Consider the following 21,804-nt stretch of genomic DNA (forward strand, 5'->3'; position numbering starts at 1 on the left):
CATTTGGCAGAATTCAACAGCCAGTCAAGACTTTTTTGAAAACTCTCAGAAGACTAGAAATAGAAAACAACTTTCTCAATCTGAAAAGAGCATTTAGAAAAATCTACAGCTAATATAACTAATGATACAATATTTAAAAAATTTTTTGTCTAAGATTAAGAAAAAGGCTAAAAAGTCTCCAACTACTTCCATTCAACATTGTACTTGGTGTGGTGGCAAGTATAATGAGGCAAGGAAAAGAATTAAAAGGCAAAGCTTGGAAAGAAGTAAAACTTTCTACTCTCGTGTGAGCCTTAGTTTCTATAATTCTAAATTAAGATTTTGGGGTCTTAGATAGTTAACATTCCAATATATTTTATATATTAATAGGTTATAATCAGTTCAGTTGCTGAAATCAGGGAGAAATCAACAAACATGACATCTTAAAACAATCACTTTTCAAGAATCTCTCTGGAAAACTGTCTTCATCGAAAACCTACTACTTATTTCTGTTCAAAGCATTAAACAGGATAAAGAAGAAAATGAAGGAATCTTCTGCTTGAACTCATAATCTAAGTATTGATGCAAAACTTACAACCAGTTTACAAGTATATGTAACTATATATTTGTGCATTTAAATATCTACATTTCCATCTGCTTCTAAAAAGTATATTGGGTCAATAGTATATTACACATTTCTTTGCATTACTCTATTCAGTTTTTTTATTCATATTTTTGTCTTTGTTTATATTTATTAGGTTATTTCCTCCTCTCCCCTTATGCTTTATAGACATTTAGAATGATGCAGAATATATTTTTATTAGAATTTAAATGAGCAGGACAACGAGAGTTGGAGTAATTAAATTTTAGAGGAACTAATATGTCTTGAGCAAACACCATGAGTGGGTAAGAAAACTAAAATTTGTTTGAACTCCTACTATGTGCTGGAAATCTTTACATACATTATCTCATTTATGCCTCATAGCAACACTACAAGGAATGAATATATGTCTGTCTGTATTATTAACATCATCATCATCATCATTACCATTTTACAGGAGAGGAAACAGAGATTTGGAAACACATCTGAAAACCTCCCCACAGTCACACAGCTATTATAATAAATGACAAGGTCAGAATTTCAACACAAAATTCAATTTGAATAATATAGAGGTGAAATAATGTGATATCGCAATTTTCTTATAAATGCTCCGGTAGAAGAGTGGGGGAAGATTGTTAGTAAAGACAAATAGATAAATCAATATCTGAAAAATATTTATCAATGCTAAAGCTGGGTGACCATTGTTGATGGCCATTCATTGTTATTCACCCTCCTTTTGTGTATGAATGAAATTTTTCATAATTAAAAATCCTATTATGGTCATGGATACCATGTTAGAACCTTGGAAATGTCAGTTGTTTGAGTCAAGCAGAAGTTGAGCCCCCTTTCCTAATCTTCCTTCTAAAGAGTTTTTGGTCATCCTTTAGGCCTATGTGGGGATAAGTTTCAAATTAGAGCTTTAAAGTTGTCTGGCTTTGAAGAGCACTTAAGCTTATAAAAGAAATAAACTGGTACATTGCAGTGTCAAGCTAAATAGATGATTTATTGACACTTTTTCAGAACTACTCTAGGTTATTTTTTGTGGCATATATCCAAATGGAACAGCACCAAGGTATTTATATAGGCTCCAATTTCTACACTTCTCCAATATCTGGCATGAGGTGTTTTTATGGCATATAACCTTTTCCCCTGAACTAGCTTTTGCTCATCCTTTAAGCTAAAAATTGATCAGTGTCTGAATATTTGAGGAGGCATACTTCCACTAAGCAATTTACATGCTGGAGACAAACAGCCTGACAATTCCTTTGCATCGTACCACTTTGAGCAAATTTAGGAGACTGGAGAGCTGACCTGTGTATAGGCGGGTGTAAAGCAAGAATCTGGCTGTATTCGAGCTCTCTAGAGAAGTGGAACCAATAGGACATGTAAATGCTTTCCAGCTCATGCCTACCCTAAAGCTATATAAGGAGATATTTATTGTAAAGGACTAGCTCACACAATTATGGAGGCTGAGAAGTCTCATGACCTGCCATCTGCAAGCTGGAGGCCCAGGAAAGCTGGTAATGTAGTTTCAGTCCCAAACTGAATGTCTGAGAATAAGGCATGCTGATGTCCCAGGGCAGGAGAAGATGGATGTTCTGGCTCAGGAAGAGAAAAATAATTTACCCTTCCTCTGCCTTTTTGTTCTATTCAGGCTTTCAACAGATTGAATGTTGCCCACTCGTGTTGATGAGGGTGAACTTTATTCAGTCTACAGATCCAAATGTTAGTCTCTTCTGGAAACACCCTCACAGACATTCCCAGAAATAATGTTTTACCAGCTATCTGAGCATCCCTTAGCCCATTCAAGTTGGCACACAAAGCTAATCATCACACTTGCTAAGCTGTATGTGTGCTTAAGGTCCTTCCAACAAAAACGTCCTTATTACTTCATCCAGGGAGATCACATCCTTCAGTGCAGGTTCTTCCCACACAGTGGTGCCAAACCAGATGGGAAGAGGACAGAGAAATCTACAGCACCTTCTTCTTGCCAAGACATGTGTCTAAGACACTGCATATTCCCAAATAAGTCAATTTCTCCAAATTTTCACAGAGGAGTCATACAAATGACCATAGCCCAGATTCCCTTCATTCATTCATTCATTCATTCACGCAATCAATTAATGTTGTCTCAGTACGCATTGAGTAAAACACATTATTCTAGCTATTGTAGGAGATTAAAAAACAAAACAATGCAGCCTAGGGAGAGGCAGCATTCACAGGAATATGAATTTTAAAGGGGTAAAGGAAGCATAAATGAAATACTAGGAGTGGACTTCATATTGCAGGTCTCATCTCTGAATTTCCTGGTAGGCGCCTTTATTCTCATCATGTCTTGATCTCATTTCCTTTCCTGCATTGAACATAATACAAGTCTCTTCTCCTAACTTTGATCACCATCCTCTCTTCTCTTTCTCATAACTATTATCAGGATTAAGAACGTGGTCTCCACTTGCCTTTTCTCGTCCCTGACCAGCACACTTACAGCTTGTTTATTATACCTTTATCCCACAGTAGAGGCTCTCCACTGTCCTGTGACCTAGACCAGTAATCTGCAACTTTTTCTGCAAAGGGCCAGATGGTAAGTATTTTGGGCTTTATGAGCCATATAGTCTCTGTTGCAATTGCTTCTCTTTTTAGATATAGGTAGAAGCAAGCAAAAATTTGAATTTTGTATAATTTTTAAGATGTCATCAAAAAATTTTTCAAAATTTTTTCCAAACATTTTAAAATGTAGAAGCCATTCTTTTTAAAAAAATAAGGAGTACAAGTGGAGTTTTGTCACATAGAGATATTGCCTACTGGTAAAGTCTAAGCTTTAAGTGTAACTATCACTTGAATAGTGCCCATTGTACCCACTAATTTCTCATCCCTCACCCTGCTCCCACCCTTCCAAGTCTCCAATGTCTATTATTCAACACCCTATGTCTATGTGTACATGTTATTTAGCTCCTATTTATAGATGAGAATGTGATATTTGACTGTGTCCGAGTTGATTCACCTAAAAAATAATGGCGTCCAGTTCCATCTATGTTGCTGCAAAAGATGTGATTTCATTTTTTTATGACTTGACAGTATTCCATTGTGTGTATATGATATGTGTGTGCATTAGACACATCTTCCTTATCCAGTCATTTGTTGATGGACACTTAGGTTGATTCCATGACTTTACTGTTGCGAATGATGCCGTGATAAACATACAAGTGCAGGTATCCTCTTGATATAGTGATTTCCTTTTGGTGGCATTGCTGATATGTTGATTTCCCAGTAGTGGCATTGCTGGCTTGTGTGGTAGCTCTATTTTCTATTCTTTGGGAATTCGCCATACTGTTTTCCATAGAGATTGTACTAATTTACATTCCTATCAGCAGTGTATAAAATAATCTAGGAACCGTTATTAGCTCCTGGGTCACACACAAAGGCTCATAGTTTGCTGCTTCCTAGCCTAGAATGTACATAAGTTAGAGAGTGGCCCCAAGCCATAAGGATGCAGGCAAGATGAGGAGAGGAAGAGGGAAAGGAAGAGCATGGATAGAAAGGTATAATACCTAAATTTGCTAGGAAGTGAAATCTTATAACAAATGCTCTGGTCCAGAGTTTGTAAAATTTTCATACATGAATAACTATTATGGTTAACATGCAAATGTTCTGTGAGCACTGGTAACTGTTTCCATAAAACCATTTCTAAATGTATGTAGTAGACAATGCTACCTGTTTACAAAACTCTGTTTCCGTTTCTCCTTGGTCAGGCAAGTAGGCTACTTTTCCCAGCCTACCTTGCAGTTAGCTGTCATGTAACTAGCTGTCACAATGAAATGTGAACCCAAATGAGATCAATCACTTTTAAGAAGATGGTAGGCCTCCTTCAGCCTCTCTTCCCACTTCCACCAGCTGAATGTTAAGAAAGGTGGGGCTCCAGTAGATAGTGGAGTCATAAGGATGAGGGAGCCTTGGTCCCTCAAAAACTACATATAAAAGAGCTGCTCACTGACCAGGAGGATCTAGCTAAGACAATTACAAGAGCAAACACACTTTTCATGCTTATTCAGCTCAATAGAGCAGTAACCTTATTTATGCTAAGGTGTAAATTACTTTAAAATGTTTATTGCATGACCATTACTTATAGAAAACAAAATACATATTCATAGTTTTTAAGAGATAAGTTATGAATTAATATAAAAAAAAACACAGAACTTTTCACACCAATTGTGTTTAAAGAGCTATTTTGGGACACACAATATAAAGTACTGCCTCCCACCCAAAGAGAATAAAAGCAATCGCAGGAAGAAGGTAAGGCCTATTTGCCTAACATATCCACAGAACACAGGACTTAATATCAGACTTTTACTGTCTTTAAGCCTTATGGTTCTGAAATCTCTACTCTAATCCTAACTCTTTCATTCTTCATTTTCAGACATGAAATTTTAGATTTTGAAAGGATTTGGATGGCAACATGTCTAACCTCTCACCTTTAGAAAAAAAGTGTTGTCAATATCAATAATATAATCCTTGAATTATATCAAGAATTATATCCCTCAGTCTCCTCTTTACCAGGCTAAGTATCCCCCATTCCTATGAGATTTTTTTTGCAAATATATTTTAATCCATTAATCTTTTTCATTCTTCCTTTAGTTGTTCACTCTTTCTCAGGTTACAAAGTTCAAAAAGGGACATGACATTCTAAATAAAGACATAACCAACAAGGCCAGCCAGGCCTATGTATAGACAGAGTTGAAAGCTGCCAGCCTGGTTTGATTTGAGATGCAGAAAAGCTCCTGGTTCTCCTCTTCTCCAGCCCCAATCACCCAGACAAAAATAGCCCCCCTATCTTGCTTGCCAAGGACAATTTTCCCATCATTGGAGGGCCTTTGGGAAAAGGGGCAGAGGAAAGGCAACTATATCTCTTTAAAAATATATGCTTGTCTGTAAGCGAGATACATTATATACATTATTTCACTAAAACTCTACAAATATCTTAAGAAGTTACTAGTGCATATCTCATAAGGGGAGCAATTAGTAAAAGATAAGAACATAAGCTCTGCAGTCAGGCAGACCTAAGTTTGAATTCCAGCTCCAACATTTACTTGCTGTGAGACCTTAGCTAATGTGTTTATCCTCACAAAGCTTCAGGTTCCTGACCTACCTACAGTGCAGGACGATGTGATGAACAAGCAACATAATCTGTGCCCCTGGCCCACTGCCTGCCTCCTGACAGATACTCAGTATGTGTAAGCCAGTTATGATTATCCCCATTTTACAGATCAAGTTGAGTCAGAGAAGTTAAGTGATTCACCTCAGGGCACAGAGCTAAGAAGTGGCAGAGACAACATCTGAACCTAACTCTGCCCCCAAAGCTTGTGTTTTTTTCCCACTGCCGTTTCCAAAAGACTTCTCGTGAATTCATATGAATTGCCCAGGAGAAGCAGCACAAAAGTTCCACCATCATAATTTTAGTGTATCCAACTTAAGAACTAAGTATGTAGCCCTGATATGTAAGTAAGTAGGTAAGTATTTAGAGTTGGAAAGAATGAGTCAGAAGACAAGTTTCCGAGAAAATGTGGCTCAACTAGAAGGAAGGAGCAAAAAGGCCTCAAGGGAGCCATCTTGTTCATGGCCACTGGCTATGGACACTGGGAACATTTGAGAATTGTAGATGAAAAGCTGGGTGGCTGAGTGTTGAGAGCCCGCTTTACCTAAGTTGCAAGGGCTCTAACAGGAACTTAAGAGTTACACAGCAGTTCACACTCCGATCTGAACCTTTGGGGAAAAAAATTGCAATTTTATAAACTGGTACAGGAGAAATATATAAAAGAAAGCCAGATATATAGTCAAAGCAAAAGAAGACAAAGGGAAGCCTGAGGGTGAGCTTGCCTTGTTCACTTTAATAGTTTTAGCAATCAAGCTAGAGCCTGAATATGCTACATTTGCTATTTGCTTTATGCCTTGTAGTACACATTGGATAGTCACTCAAAATTTCGTGACAAAGTTCTTGTCTCTAAAGTGGGACATGAAGGATTCCAATCACGGTTCCTTCCCTTTGTGGCAGGTTACCGCATTCTCTGTGCTTCAGTTACCTCAACCTTACAATGAGGATAATAAGAGTACCTACCTCATAGGGGTGAGTAGGGAGTCAGTGAGTTAAAACATATAGCAGAAGGTGCTTAACAGATTTTTTTTTTTTTTTTGAGATGGAGTTTCACTTTTGTCATCTTGGCTGGAGTGCAATGGCATGATCTCAGCTCACTGCAACCTCCACCTCCCAGATTCAAGTGATTCTCCTGTCTCAGCCTCTAGAGTAGCTGGGATTACAGGCATGTGCCACCAAGCCTGGATAATTTTTGCATTTTTATAGAGATGGTGTTTCACCATGTTGGCCAGGCTGGTCTCGAACTCCTGACCTCAGGTGATCTACCCGCCTTGACCTCCCAAGTTTCTGGGATTACAGACATGAGCCACCATGCCCTGCCCACTCAATAGATATTAACTGTTGTTATTCTCTCATTTAATCCTCCCAATCAGTCAAGAAACTGAGACTGAAGTGTCTCAGTGACTTGCCCAAGTCTTTCCCAGATAGTAATCAGAAGGATCAGAACCCAAAGGCAGAATATAAATCTCCCAGATCATCTTCTTCCTTCTTGCCATGCTGCTTCTGTGATGTGTATTCTGTGACGTGTAAGAAAAACTCAGTCACCTAACAATGCTTTCCAAATAATCTGAAATTTCCTTTATTGTTTTACAGTCATGACTGGGACTTGGGGATCTGTCTTTACTGAATAGCTGAATGGGCATCTGCATGTGGCCAAATGTCAGTAGTGAGAAAAAGTCAATACATCAACCTACTTGCTAGTAGTACAGAAAAGAACAATTAAAATAAGCAGGAAATACATGTGTATTTTTCTTCCTAAAATACCCTGGACAAACTACTTGTTGAGCTGTAACCACTAACAGCCGTTACTCAAATTTAATTGAAGAAGGCATCACCCTACTCTTTTGTCATCCTCTCCACTAAGAAGAAACTGACATGGTAGATGGGCCCTGCCTAAGATAAGGAAGGGTCCTCTTTAGACATATCAATTTCAAATCTTTGGACAGGTCATTGAAAGCAGGGAGATGAATTAATAGAACCAGCACAGGTCTCCATAAAAAGTTAGTTACTAGCTTATTTGTGAAAGAATCTACCATTCAAATTATAGGCAGTAAAAAAAAAAAAAAAAAAAAAAAAAAAACATGTTTCTCTTGCTCTCCATTGCTAAATGAATTAACATTTGCCCTCAAAATCTATGTGGGTGCACGTGTGGGTTTGCATGTGCACCTACAGCTGTTGGCTGGACATGAATAAACAAACAAGCAAGCATATCTGCAAGCTATTTCCACTCACACTGGTAAAGCTGGAAAAGATGTACGCTTGGGGAGACCACATCACCTCAACCCCTCAGGAGGACCTGGAGTGCCAATCCTTTGTAAAGTTTGTAAAAACACACACACACACACACACACACACACATTTTCATCTCTGCTCTGCTCATATAAAATCTGAACACTATTCTGGACAGTGTTCAGGAAGTCTTTAACTTTAAGCACATGAAAATTTCCATTTTCATAGGTCAAAACATGTTGAAGACCAGCCATATATAGGGTGTTGTTGCATAACACTGCTAGAATAATGCAGAAAAATCCTGGGGCAGATCAATCCACTGAATAGAAAGGAGGGTTTCTCAAATGATAGATGCTAGTAATCAGAAAAAAATAGTTATATTGTAGAGAAACACAGACCTGTGCATATAAGATCTAGATTAGCAACTGGGGTATTCTTATGAAAGACCTTTCATGAAAGAGTTTCATAATCAGATGGTCTCTTAATGCAGAAAAATTCATGCTCAGTATAATTTTTAATGTCTTCTGACATGTTGAAATTTTATTTTCCCCAAAACAATCATCAGCCTTCATATATCTCAAAGTATATATTTTTTAGTCAACAGTGAAGGATGTTAATAGAATTCACTCAATTTCAATACCCAATCCCTGATTCTCCCAAACATTCTAGGCTTATAATTTCTAATGGTGAGAAATAAAATCAGATGAGTTAAAGCATATCTCCACTGAACAAAATAAGTGGTCAAATATTGTCTTTCTTCACTTTTCTCTGGTACTTCAGTATTTTTATAGGATCAGAACATTCACTGAAGCTGCCTCATTCACCTGTATTTGGCACTGGATTTTATTAAAAAGGGAGAACAGATGACATACTAGGCTTGAGGTATGGTCAGAGTTTTCTTAAGGGGTCTTGTTCACGCAACAAAAATCAGATCCAACCTGATCATTCTTATCAGTCACCAAAGTGAAGTGAAAATATGTTGTCAAATTTCAACCTCTTAGATGAAGGAGCCAGCAAACATGGTGCTGCCTCCATGCAATTAGGTGGCTCCATTTTTAAAATACCCATCATAATGGCTCAGGGGAATCCCCATTTTGGTTGATGCTGCTTTTCTCTGAAAAAAAAAAAAAAAAGGTTAACCCCACCCATGGGTCGGCACATCTCTAAAGTCTCAGCCACTTCTAGAGGTCTCTCAGTGACAACTTCTTGCTTACAGTGAAAACCAGGTGTAGGAAGAACAAGGATGGCAGGTGCAGGGGAAAATGATCACCCTCACTACATGGCGGCAAGAACACGAGAGCTACGGATTTCATGGTGGAGGAACACAGGCATTTCTAGATACCGAAACAGCATCTGTAATGACAGACGATTATGTTTGTGATCATCTGAAACCCTGAAACTAAGGCTAACCAAGTCAGGGTTGCCTAAGGGCCACAGACACAGAACTCGGGCCAGTGTCAACATAAGGCTGGTAACTGCGATGACCACAGGCATGAGCAGGAATAAGAACACCCACTGTCTAACGCGCACCCAATACCACAGACCTAATGCCCAAACCCCCACATCTGCCTGGCTTTCACTAAGCCCTGAAATAATAAATTTAAAAGATCATAAATCATCTTTCTTAGGCTGGAGTTTGCATAGGGAAATTCTTAGATGAACCTATTAGTTGAGAACAATCTCAAACCTTTCACCAAAATATGTGGACAGAAATACGTGATCCCAAGAAAACTTGTGTATCTTATTTTTGGTGCATTGTATTGCATTGTATTTATACATGCTTAACTTTCCCATTTGTCAAAGAGATTCATCAGAAGAGTAACAATGTATTGGATATCTTTATATCACCACACCTGTATAGAACCTGACACATAGTAGAAACCCAGTATCTCTTTAATGAATAGATGGATGAATGAAGAATGAACTTTATTGTAGTGCTAATGTTTCATCTTGATATTAAATACGCATTACTTTCTTTTTCCTTCAAAGATACAGAGAGATCTGACTCCAAAATAAGAGACATGATTTGTACTTATGATATTTTAGCCTAAGATCTAACATATGATACCAAGTATATTGAGTGAGGAAAAAACAAAAAGAAACAGAATCACTACCTGCCAAAATATACCATCTATGAATAAAGAATATCATCCCATCTCACCACAGTAAATATTTCAGCCTCTCTTACCTGTTCTCCTAGATGGCTTTCCGCTTGCAGAAGAATATAATAAATGATAGGAAGTTAAATGAGGTCCCCAAAGAATCTAAACTAGCTCTTAGCAACACATGCCTCAATAAGGTCTTGAGGAGCGTTATAAGAGAGAAACAGTAGATTCTCTCCAAACAACTTTCCAAACAACTCAATTCACAGAGTCAGTACTTTCTGGATACAATGACCACTGATACCAAAGGAAACGTACATGTGACAAGAACATTATGGAATAAGCCATAAGGGACGCTAAGGTTATGAACCCAAAGAAAATTATACAATAGGAAGACTGTATTGCTTTCAGTTCAGAGCAGGTAAAGTAGGTTCAGGGTAAAACAAAAAACCCAACTTTAAATCAAAGAATCCAGTAAAATGAATCACCTCTTTGGAGATTCAGATTTTACTGCTAAGACAGACCAGGAATATTAGCCAAGTAAAGATAAGAGACTGCCAAGGAAAAGTAATATCCAGTAAAAGCACAGAGGAAAAAATCGTATTTTACTTTTCCTTCCCATATTGAAATTTTTATAGAACGTTAAAAAGCATGTTGGAGGAAATTTACTTTTTTTCCTTTAATTATATGATTCTGGAAAGACACAGTCACTGTCAGCAGTATCTGGAAGTATTACATTAGAAAAGTCTGTACTAGAAATTTTGAAAGAAAGTTTTAAAATGTCTGGAGAGTTTGGCTGTGGATACAGAAAGAAAGGATCATTTTTGCTCTACTGCTGAATTATTTATCAAACTATCATGATATCAACGGTGTATATGACAGATAATACGAACCAAACATGTTAAATGACATGTTCACATTTCTATGCTCATTGACCTCTGGAGTATTTGGAAAAAATAGTGTAAGAATAATTCTTGATTGCTCTAATTCTCCCATTAATATTCAATAGCAACAACCACATAGTTCATGGTCCTGTCTTTCCACACATGTAATTATCTATTTCTATGTGGACGCGAATTAGTAGAGATTGATTGCTTTATTGTTCACATCAACAATGTTAACCAAACATGTTTGAAATGCCGGCCCTAAACTCAACACAAATTTCAACCCAGCTACACTAATCAAGCCTGACTACATGAATTATGCAAAATATAAAACTGAAACATGCTTTTACATTAAATAACTGAAGTTCACACTGTCTATAACCTATAGTATCAACAGAGTAAACCTAAAAATAATCCTAAATATTTTGTGTGGTTTTAATCTTGGGAGAAAGCAAGAGAAGTTTTCACATGGCTATCATAAAAATAAATGTCAGCAGCATGTAAGCAAATGAGACCAGACTCAGTATATGTGTAATTCTCTTTGTTGTTAACAAAGATTAACCTAGGTTAGATCTCTTGGGTTAGTGATAATAAGAGATGGTAAAAGCAGTAACACAAAATAGGAATAGAAAAGAAGAATAAAAATGGGAACAAATCAATAAAATTCCTACGGAGTGATTTAGAAGACTAACATTTTCTCAGCAGCAAATTAGATTATAATCTTGACAAACTTTTGGTTGTGTTTTTTAGTATCTTTTCTTAGAACATTAAAATTTTATAAATAAATTTATTTACTAATATGTTATTTAAAAAGTGAATATTGTCATCTCTCTTTCATAATAGAAAAAAAACTTCTATGTGGAGATTTCTCTGAGCATCTACTCTAGACCTGGGTCTAAATAAAGGAGAAGAAAGCCAAAAAAGAAAAAAAAATCTGGGTCTTGAGACGATTGTTTTCTATTAAATGGTCATATAAACACGTCTGACTTACCTTTATTATTGGTAGCATCAGGCACATTCCCTGCACATCTTTTTCTTCAAAATCCTTTGATCTAAGAACAAATTTAGATAGTATTTGAAACTAGTATTATTACAGATACAAGCCATTTTTTCTTGGTTTCTGTGATTCTTTTTAGTATTGCTGAATGAACATTAGTAATGTCTATGTCTTAAGGAGGCTGAATTTGAATAGAAAATTACTAGCTTTATTATAATCACTTATGGACTTTTAAATTATGCTGTCAATATTTTCAATAATATATTTCACTCGTTTTAAATGTTTGGTTAGATAACCACCTCCTTTCTCCTCTTGCTCCAGCTACTGTTAATTCAATATAATCCGTGAATAGAGTGTCATGCTTCTCCCAAAACAAGCAAGAATTAAAGTCACAATCCATAGCAAAGGCTCATTATTACTGGCTTGTTGGAATTAATCACATTTAAGGCAGCAATGTAACCTGATAACACTCAACCTAATTGTCTCAATCATTCTGCTCTCTTCATACCAAAGCTACTTTCCCAAAAACTGCTATAAATCTGAACCGATGACCCGAGTTCTGTCTGTAGGCTGACATCCACTGATATTTTTATGCAGAGAGAACACCACAGGGTCATTTTGCTACATTTACACTTAGTTGGTTCCAAGTGAAAAGTTTCCCCTCAATACAACTTCACCAGCAAAATATACCTGACATAGATTAGTACTGATATAATTGTCAAGGAAATTAAGTATCTTTACATGTGTAAGTAAAAGCTGTATTTTTCCAATTTGATTTCTCCGTTTATATCTTTAAAAATGAAAGACTCTGGACTGTCCCTTGAACTGTACATTTTAAGTGTCTTGTATTAAATACTATTAATGGAAGAATAACTAATATAACAATTCTTAAGAATTAAATTTACATATTTTGGCAAAAAAGATCTGGACTTCATGTCTAAAGCCTTAAGGTTGAGCTCTTTTCACCAAGAGACCCATGCTGGCTCAGTTTCTACATTTTTTAAGTGAGTAGGTTGAACCAGATGTCTCTGAAATTCCCTCCAACATCCTAAGTTCATTTAAGACTTTTGATGTGAAGTAATGATTTTTTTAGAGATGGATGATGATAAACTCCTCCCTTGAGTCCCTCTTTAGGAGAGCTTTCTTTATGTAGTTAAGTCGTATCATTTGTTGTGGGAACAAAGAAATAGTGTACATAGAACAATTGATAACCAAAACATTTTGATTCTAATGAAAGGGAATTGAAGATTAAACTCTCATGTAAAGATCCAGGTTGTAAAACAAAGTATCTCAGTCATTATAGAGCTCTTATAAACTGTTCTTCCTCTCTCTTGGACTTCACAATTGATGACAATCTGAGATCTGGCAAAGTTCTGGGGCATGTTACTGAAACACCAAGGGTTTGGTCTAGGTCCTGCTGCTCAACCACACAGAAAGCCAACCACTGAGATGACATGTATTGGCAGGAAAGAAGACTTTAATTGGATGGGCAGCCAAGGAGAGAGGAGCTCAGTCTCAAATCCGTCTCCCTGACTGACTAAAACTAGGGGTTTATATAACAGGGAAGACATGGTTTAAAAGCAGTCATAGACTCCTCCATATGCAATTTAACTGACACAGATACCATACACATTAAAGATGCAATAAAAACAGGCACCAGAACCAAACACATCCTCAAAATGGAATGGGTGCATTCATTTTTCACTGTTATTGTTAATTTCATATGAGTTTGTGTATTCAGAATACTTGTTAAATTAAAAAAGAGAAAGGTCCTCAGACCAGGATTAGCAGTCAATGGAGGGTAATGACAATGAGATAATATGGAAGTTGAAATTTGAAATTCTGCTGCCAAATGGTCCTGGAAAGTATTCAAGCAATTATCCAGCTAAACCAAAAAGAAAAATAATTTCTACCATACAACCAAAAATAAAGGCAATATGCCCTGGTTTCTCTTCATAATGAACAAATCTTTCACCTTTTACTAAAGATTTCTGTAGAGAGAAACAATTATGAGTTTATAGCCAAATTTTTTGATGTCCTCCTTAGACAGAGCTAAGAATCAATGAATTGATTAATTAATTAAGGCAATGCTGAGGTAAATGATCCAGATTGCCTTTCATATTAAATTGCCTTCATGAGTATGAAACTCTGCTGTTTGTCCATAACCAAAGACTAATAAAATCATAGGATGTCAGAAGAGAAGGAACTATATAGATCATCTTATTCCACCAGACCATTCCATAGGTAAGAAAGCTGAGAATGGAGCATTTGAATGATTTAAGATGTAGAAGAGAGTCCAACTAGAACCTAAGTCTTTGAACCTTCTAGCTAGTTCATTCCAATTTATACAACATGAGTTAACTAATAGCTCATAAGGAAGAAATGTTAACACTGAGGGAACAAAAGTTATGTTGAAAAACAAAAGAAAAAAATATGGTTGCTTTATTTATATCGTTTGTTGTCACTTTGAAACCACTGTGTTAAATACACTTAATGCAAAGTATAATGCCACAAAGAAATGCGATAATGCTGACTGTTCTAAAAATGCTAATCTTGAAATGCAGACTTTTTGAGGACTGTTTTTCCATGTTCACTGATATTTTATATCCATTCTTTAAAACTCAACTGACAAGAAACATAAAATCTTTAATGTCTGGAATTCTGATTTTTACATTTTAGTAACATTTATTATAAATATTCAATTAAAATGAATTATCTTTATTTAAAAACCACATCTTTAGAACAGCTATAAATAAGTAGACAAACCAAGGCACTTATTTTTAACTCACCCTAAATTTCCCAATCTCCCTAGGCTTTTAAAGAGAGTATGGAGAAAGTGAGGAAATCTGTGTCATTGTGCATGTGACCTCTAAACTCTGTATGATGCAGCCTCAGATTTTTGATAATGCCTATTTCAATCCTAAATGCACTTAAAAATGAATGATCAGACTGTCTGAAGAATAATTGTTATGCCCAACTATTGTTAAAATTTTTAAATTTGATGTTGCCCAGGAGATATCAGAGACAGTAGAACCTTCCAGCTGGCTCACCCACCCTGTAGAACACGGAGGTGTTCTTATCACACTTGTCTGTGAATCTTCACCGAGGTGGGGAGGGGACTTGGGATCTTCCACTATCAAATCTGGAAAGCTCATCAATCTTATTATCACCCTTATTTTAGCAAGAAGAGAACATTCACAATTTCATAGCTAATGAGTAATAGCCCAATGGCTAAGATCAAGGCCTTCCGTCTCCCAGGACATATTCAGCCTTTTCTCAATACATCTCATTCTCATACTTTAAAAATATAAAGTCTTATAAGCTGGGCAATACTTTTCCAATAAAGACAAATTTTTTATATTTTTTATTTCATAGAAAATCTGAGAAAATCAGACACAAAATTTTTTTTGTAAAATACATTTTCGTGCCGTAGAAAAATTTAACATAAAAATCTACTCTGATTAATGATACCTGGCTACGTTTATCATACTGTGGCTAAAGCCTTGGACTTTACATAGAAAAGCTGTAAATGTGGATATTTAAAGGAAATGTCTGTTCACACTTTAAAATATCTTCTTTTAACTAGAATTCAACCAAGGACTAGCTGGAGCAGTTAATGGAATATACTGTACTTTATTTCCAGCATTGAAGCTTTTTTCTTACTGAGGTTTCCATCTCTGTTCCTCTCCTTTGGTTCTGTTTCTTAGTTTATCCTCCTCAATAACTCCCTCACTCAGTTTTAAGATTTTTTTCCCCATCATCCAACTTCCTATCTCTCTACCTCCTCGTCTTCCCATTCTATTGTTGTAATCACACTTCCAAAGAACATTTTCATCTTCCAAGGGTCCTTCCAACAGTCAAATCTTCCTCTTTTGTGAGAATGCTGCCAAAACACTTCCAATTCTTATCACACTGCTCATCCAATTTCCTCCTTACTGCCACCTGTGATCCCTTCACAATTTCTTTCCTGGACACAAGCTACTACTTCCCATGCAAACTGCCTTCAGCCTGGACAAGCAACAACCGAACGAACAAACCGACTCAAACATGTGTCTGCAGAGCTAAGACATCAGCCATGTCAGGAAACAGAGTGAGTCAGAAAACGGTCTGGATTGCTGACTTACAGTAGGTGCTTGACAGGACTGTTTGTGAGTACCTAAAAGGTATCAAGCACACAGTTCTGACAACAATTCTGTAAATAGAAATTTTCTCCATGTCACAGTTGAGAAAACTGAGGCCCAAAGGTCCTCAGAATATAATTTTGGCCAGTCTATGTATTTATTTTTATTTTTGAGATGGAGTCTTGTTGTCACCCAGGCTGGAGTACAGTGGCACGATCTTAGCTCACTATAACCTGTGCCTCCCAAGTTCAAGCGATTCTCTTGTCTCAGCCTCCTGAGTAGCTGGGATTACAGGCACATGCCACCATGCCCAGTTAATTTTTGTATTTTTAATAGAGATGGGGTTTTGCCATGTTGCCCAGGCTGCTCTCAAACTCCTCAACTCAAGAGATCTACCCACCTCAGCTTCCCAAAGTGCTAGAATTACAGGTGCGAGCCACTTCACCTGGCCTGGCCAGTCTCTTTAAATGGAGCTAGCTCACCACTGATAATTATGAAAGAGTTGTATAGTATTTCACTTTAGAGTTAATGTCTCCACAAGCAATGTTAGTCAGGACCACCTCCTGCCATCCACAAGGACACTCTGCCCCTCCTCCTCCTGTCTCTCCTCTCTGATTCTCTGACCTCCACTCCAGATATTCACCAAGGGCTCTCTTGTCTATTAACCTTTTTTGGCTGGACCACTTGAGACATTCTTTCATAGGAAAGTGATGCTATTATTCATACTCTGCCCTTAAAGATAGGTTAACTGAGAAATTGTGAAACCGGCCTCCCTGTCAACTATTAAGTGTTGTAACTGGAATTAAAACCCAGTGGGATGAATGGAACACACAACCTAACACCAAAATTTCGTATTCTCTCAACTACTCCATGCAACAGTTATTCACATCAATTTCTTTTTATATAACTACAGAAATTACCTTTTGAGGTTTTATTTAAAGAAATTAAGATCCGTAGCAATTACTGTATTAAGAATTCGAGTAATAATAGTTAACATTTTATGTAATAAGTAACAAGCATGAGCTAGGTGTCTTACCAATATGTCATGTAATCCTTATAAAAATTACAACGTAGTTAGTTCCATCATATGTCACTTAACAATGGGATATTTTCTGAGAAATGTGACCTTACGTGTTTCATTGTGTGAACATAATAGAGTATATCTACACAACCTAGATAGTATGCCCTCCAACACTCTTAGACTATGCAGCATAGCCTATTGGTCCTAGGCTACAAACCTCTACCACCCATTACTGTACTGAATACTATAGGCAACTGTAATGATAGGTAAATATGTGTCCAAACATTAAAAAGTACAGAAAAAATGCCATATTATAATCTTAAGAAACCAAGGTCATATATTTGATCTGTCATTGACTGGAATGCCATTAATTGGTGTATGACAGTATTATTTTTATATTATGAATGACTATTTTTTGCCTTTATTTTCTTAATTTATATAAGCCTCACTATTAAAGAAATATAACTCTGACAAGATCTCTTTAAAGACAACATGCAGAATCTCAAAAGACATAGAATCTTCAAGAAGTGTTGAAGATACAAAAATCTTCTAACACTTTACATGTCTTAGAGTATAAACGTAAAACAAAAGGTAAGTGGAACTTAAAACACATTCATTCACAATTACGATGTTGCAGTGTGTCCATCCTGAATCTTTAGTACCATGTGGTACTAAATTCACAATTCTTTTGAATAATTATATTCAATACTTATATTTTTTCGCTGTTATGAAAAATGACAACTACCTACCACAAATGTGCAGGTAAGCTGGCTGAAGGAGATGGTGTGTTCCGCATTTATTACCAATGAGTTCAAATATTTCTATCCTCCCTAAAATCATGGTTATCAACTTTAAGTTTTTAAAATAGAACAGGGTTTTTAATTTTACCAGATGAGTTCAAATTATTTCTAGCCTCCCTAAAATTATGGTTATCCACTTTTAAGTTTTAGAAACAGAACAGGGACTTTATGAAAACAAAATATTTGAATGAGCATTAAAAACATTGTTCATATTTATACATCCACAACTCACACTGCCTTCAATATAGACTAGATTACACTAAGGGCTCACCTTACAGCTGTTTCAACACAGGCTGAGTGAAATGTGTTACTCCGGGTAAAGGGAATGAATAGAGGTTTTAATATTGACAATCAAAATTGAGACTGAAAGTCACCAAGTAAAGAATGTGCCATAATTTAGAATCAGTCGATGAATAATATATATTTTTTAATTATTGAAAATATAATGGGCTATGAAGATACATGCTGGGTATGTTGCCAGTCTAAAAGCATAACAAAGTGTTTGGCTGAACCACATAAAATTGCCATTTTAAATCAAAATGACCACTTCTCAGCCTTTTGGCTAAGATCAAGTGAAGAATGAAATGTATTGAATACTATATTTACAAAAATAAATTAATGCACAAATAAACACAGGCTGGAGAAGGAAAAGCCTCTTCCTTACAGTGCAATGCCAATCAACAAAGGCAAACAGAATGATGGGGTTAGAAAATCCCCAGTGGATGGGTGAGAGTGTGATGGGGATTGGGATATTCACATGGTTTCAAAGTAACTCTCCACAAATTCCTTATTACTTATGAAGGATAACTTTATAAGAGATTTTTGGAGTGGAGAAACTTGACAGAGACCACGTTAATCATTGATGAAAGTTAACACCGCCAACACTGGGACAAACTAATATATTTTACCTCTTAGTAGGATGATCTGAGAAGGACAAAACAGCACCCATCGCTTCTGTGATATTTTTTCATAAAAAGCATAGTCTGACTCTAATCACAAGGAAACATCAGGCAAACACAAGCTGAGAGTCATTCTGCAAAACAACTCGTCTGAACTCTTGAATAACAAGGTCAAGAGAAACAAAGATAGGCGGAGCAACCAATGTAATTTAACAGTCTACAGAGACACAGATATAGAGCATGACCCTAGGATGGATGCTGGGCCAGGAAAAAAAATTTTATAAAGGATGTTGTTGAGACAATGGAAAACATTTGAATTCAGACTATGAACTGAATAAAAGCATTGTATTAATGTCAGATATTCTTATTTTATAATGGTTCTGTAGGTGGAAGAGAGAATATCTCTTCTTAGAAAATCCCTCCTAATTTCTTATCTTCTTAGGAAATACAGACTATAGCATTTAGAGGTAAGCGGGTACAATGTACACAGTTTATATCAAATAATTCAGAAAATGTACAATACATGTAAATATATAAAGAAATTATAAAGTATATGGGACAAAATGTAAACATTTCGTGATTTATCAAAATAAGTAATAAACTTACCTATAATATTATATGGCTCAATCTAACATCTACATGTTTACTGACATATATAATCAACTAAAAACCACTTAGGAACTGGAAATAACTTACTAATATAATCACAATTAAAAATACCTAGAACAAGTATGTGAACCTGAATGAAATTCAAATTAATATATAAGTATGCTGAATACACTGTCAATAGTTGACATTCTCACAGCAGACATTGCATTTTTGAAATTATATTCTTTCAGTATACTTTTGGCCCAAGACATAACACAGGAAATTATTCGAGCTGCTTGAGTGGGACATCTCCAAATGAACAGTCACGTCATCACTGATATTGCATCTCACTTTTTACTTCAGTTTATTGCATGGAAAAGTAATTCATCTCTTTGAATATGTTTCATAAGAAAAACAGACTCTTCTAATTCTCTTCCAAGGAATCCTGGAGCAATTGTAAATTCTGAATCCAAAATTTGAAAGGAACTTTTTACAACTTGAAATCCCACTGTCAAAGTATAGCCTGGAAAATATTTTTATAAAACTAAAGGTGGAACAAATAATGTAAAGAAAAACAATTCCAAATACTTTGCTATGCTAGTGAAGCAACATGAGATTATTCAGCATTGTACCTACTGGTCTTCTGAATAAACTGAATCATGACGCACTGCACCACATGGTACTAAAGATTCAGGATGGACACACTGCAACATCGTAAAATATTTCCTAAAATGATTATTCATTTTGCAGATGGATTTAATACAAAATACATCCATGCCCTCAAAATGGAATTTTAATTTAATCAGTGATAGTGCATTTTTCTCTAAAATCTTCAAAAATGAAACAAAATTAAGCCAAAAATGAAAATCATTCAAAATAAAAATCACCCATAATCATGGCATAGAAAGATAACATCCTCACTGTTAAAACTTTGGTATATTTCATACCAGCATAAACCCATACATGGATCCATCCATTCATTTATTTTTATATACAAAATAAGTGCTTTGAATACACAGTCTGTGCATTGTTGGTTTTCAACTCCAAACATTTTCATATGGTTTTTACATATTTCTTTCATAACAATTCAAATGAAGGTGTTAACGGAAAGTGAATCAGTATCTTCAGGCCACAGAAAAGCAACCAACCAATGGTGGAGGTATTTAAGGACAGTCCCCAAGGTCTGTTCACCTTTGGGAAAGTCCTAAGTTGAACTTCAGTGTTAAGACTGCATAGGAATGAGAAGGTTCTTCTTCCTTTTCCTTCTCCCAGTAAGACCACGTGGTAGACTGATCCTTGCTGTTAGGGAATGCACCATAGCTCTGTTTGTATTGGGACATTCACATTCTCTGCGTCTCTCTTTTGGCCCTAATCTCAATTACCTGGTGAAACTAAAGTGACGGTTTCTGGTTATTTTTTTTCTGTATTAAAAACTAGTAGACCTATTTGACTTTTCTCCTATTCCATTAGCCCCATTTCCATTAGCAGTTGTTACTAAATAAACTGCCCACACCATGATCTGGCCTTAGCTCCTTTCCAATGCCACCTCCCTCTCAACACCAGTCACTCTGTTCTAGCCACTGCTGCCTGAACATGCCATTTCTTCTCCCTTCCCTGTATCTTTATTTACATCATTCCTTGCTCCAAAAATGTCCTTTGATCACTTCTCTGTATATTGAAATTATATACACACACACTTATGTATATCATGATCTTCGCTGCCTTTCCTCATCCTCCCAATGAGAGCTATAGTTCCTTCCTCTGTTCTCATTTGTTGTATCTCAATGCATTTTTTCTTTTAAGCTTGTGTCAGATTTTGTTTTTGCAATTTTTAATTGTATCATTCCCCATAGAGAAATTTTCCTGAGGGCATGGCTGTGTTTTAGTCTTTGCTATTTCTTGCAATTTAAAAATAGTATCATGATCCTATTAGATGTTTACCTAATATAGGAACTGATAAACTAAAATAGGAAAATATCAACAGCCTTTGGACAAGCTAACAAAGTAAACTATGGGAAATCTGGTGTTCTATGGGTCAGTTAATTATTCCCAGTACCAAAACATGGTTGAGATAATTGTACAACTTTGTGTTTTAAGGGAAGACCAGCCTCAGCACGTTTGTTTTATTCTAAATTTTAACTACTTCCACAAACGATATTAGCCCAGAAGACATCAATCTTTTCCAAGTTTTGTATTGGCTTCACCAGCCATTTATAGCTTTCACTTTCCAGTGCCTCTATACCAGAAGGGCTACATAATATACAAAATGAAAATGTGGGTTATACATTTCAGGTTATTCAGGGCTTCAGGATGTTCACAGCAGAGCATTGAACTAAGTACAGCTCCCTTTTTTTTTTTTTTTTTTTTTTTTGAGACAGAGTCTTGCTCTGTCACCATGCTGGAGTGCAGTGGCATGATCTCGGCTCACCGCAACCTC

General features: G+C 36.2%; 1 long non-coding RNA gene and 1 other non-coding gene across 3 annotated transcripts in view; one reads left to right on the forward strand and one right to left on the reverse strand.

The window, feature by feature from the left end:
• LOC118151652 (uncharacterized) overlaps positions 1-21,804 on the reverse strand; it is a 213,194-nt gene that overhangs the window by 179,515 nt on the left and 11,875 nt on the right. For both annotated transcript variants that reach the window (XR_013526672.1, XR_013526671.1), the window contains exon 3: positions 11,933-11,993. This is a non-coding gene — a long non-coding RNA (uncharacterized LOC118151652). The remainder of the gene's footprint in view (positions 1-11,932; positions 11,994-21,804) is intronic.
• Positions 13,876-13,992, forward strand: LOC118147972 (U5 spliceosomal RNA). The gene has a single exon (XR_004734703.1). It is a non-coding gene; the product is annotated as a U5 spliceosomal RNA (small nuclear RNA).

The sequence above is a fragment of the Callithrix jacchus genome, chromosome 1 (genome assembly GCF_049354715.1).
Source record: "Callithrix jacchus isolate 240 chromosome 1, calJac240_pri, whole genome shotgun sequence".
NCBI classification, from domain to species: Eukaryota; Metazoa; Chordata; class Mammalia; order Primates; family Cebidae; genus Callithrix; species Callithrix jacchus.